We start from the raw sequence: 1,952 nt of genomic DNA, 5'->3' as shown, positions 1-1,952 counted from the left end.
AGGTTTCATATAGACAATTGACCACCCAAGTTGACCGGCGATTCACGAACGTTAAAACTTGTAAAAACTATATGATGACATATATATGGATATATATATAGTTAACATGATATTATGATAAGTAAACATATCATTAAGTATATTAGTAATGAACTATATATGTAAAAACAAGACTACTAACTTAATGATTTTGAAACGAGACATATATGTAACGATTATCGTTGTAACGACATTTAATGTATATATATATCATATTAAGATATATTAATACATCATGATATCATGATAATGTAATAATTTAACATCTCATTTGATTTAATAAACAATGGGTTAACAACATTTAACAAGATCGTTAACCTAAAGGTTTCAAAACAACACTTACATGTAACGACTAACGATGACTTAACGACTCAGTTAAAATGTATATACATGTAGTGTTTTAATATGTATTTATACACTTTTGAAAGACTTCAAGACACTTATCAAAATACTTCTACTTAACAAAAATTCTTACAATTACATCCTCGTTCAGTTTCATCAACAATTCTACTCGTATGCACCCGTATTCGTACTCGTACAATACACATATTTTAGATGTATGTACTATTGGTATATATGTGACGACCCGGAAATTTCCAACCAAATTAAAACTTAATCTTTATATGTTCCAACACAATAAGCAAAGCCTGTAATGTTGAGTCTCGAAATGTTTGAACTATTTATATAGATTCATTTAACCTGTGACTATTTCTGACGATTCACGAACAATTGTGTGTAAATAAATATGTAAATATATATACATATATAAATATAAGAGTGCATATTAAGTTGTATTAATAAAATACAAAATAATCATTTGAATTGAAAATGTAAAATAATGTACAAGATAATTAAGATTAAAATTTATTTATGATTTAAACGAATTCTTATTTTTATTTATTATCATTTTTATGATATTATTTAGTTATTTTATTAGAATTATTATTAATATTATTAGGGTATTTACTATTAATATTTATTAAAAATAAAAATAGGGAATCCCATTCTGTTAGAAGTAACTATCAATTTTTTTTTCTTTTTCTTCACATGAAAATAATTTACGTACTTCATGTCTCCAGTTTGTTACAAGTCTACTTCACAAATCAATTGGAAATCAATTTAACTGTTAAATCATGTACCTAATCACTCTATATAAGTTACAAACTGCAATTTGAGTTGAAAACAAAGAAAACCCAGAAAATAAGCTCGACACTCTGTACATTCATCTTTTTCACCATATTTTGATTTAGAACAAATTTTCAAAATGTAATAATGCAGTCATGTTAGGAATCGTCTATCTAAACTATCTGTAAGTTTTCAATCCTCAATTCTTTCTATTAATTTCTAATTTGAGAGTCAAAGTTTTGGTTTTCAAAGTCAACTAAGTGTTCTTGAATCAAATTCTAGTTTGTTTTGATATCTCCAGTTAATTTGATGATCCATAAAGATTATAGGAATGATTTGCAACACAATTCATGTTGTAATCATAACCTATAACACTCTTAATCTAAAAATCAATTTTTGAGTTCTTGAGTTCTTCACAGTGATATACACTAACGTGAATTCGAAACAAATTTCAAAAACTAAAAATGTAGAGTTGTTAGGAATCATTTACTTAAACTTCCTGCAAAATCTCAAGTTCCAATTCTTGATAACGAATTCGAATTTGCGAGTCAAAGTTAAATTGTCAAAAGTCAACTGTTTTGTTCTTGGAGAAATTAGAGCTTGTTTTGATGTTTTAAGTTCAATTGACGATTTCAATAGTTTTTAGGAATGATTTGAAACATGTTTCATGTTGTAAAGATTGTCCAAAACGAACTCAAAATTGAAAACAAATTTTTTTTTCTTGGCTACCAGCAAGCAGTAGGATTTTTTTGTTTTTTTTTTCTCATTTTTTTTATATCATGAACACA

The sequence above is a fragment of the Rutidosis leptorrhynchoides genome, chromosome 2 (genome assembly GCF_046630445.1).
Source record: "Rutidosis leptorrhynchoides isolate AG116_Rl617_1_P2 chromosome 2, CSIRO_AGI_Rlap_v1, whole genome shotgun sequence".
NCBI lineage: Eukaryota > Viridiplantae > Streptophyta > Magnoliopsida > Asterales > Asteraceae > Rutidosis > Rutidosis leptorrhynchoides.
This window is presented reverse-complemented; position numbering follows the sequence as displayed.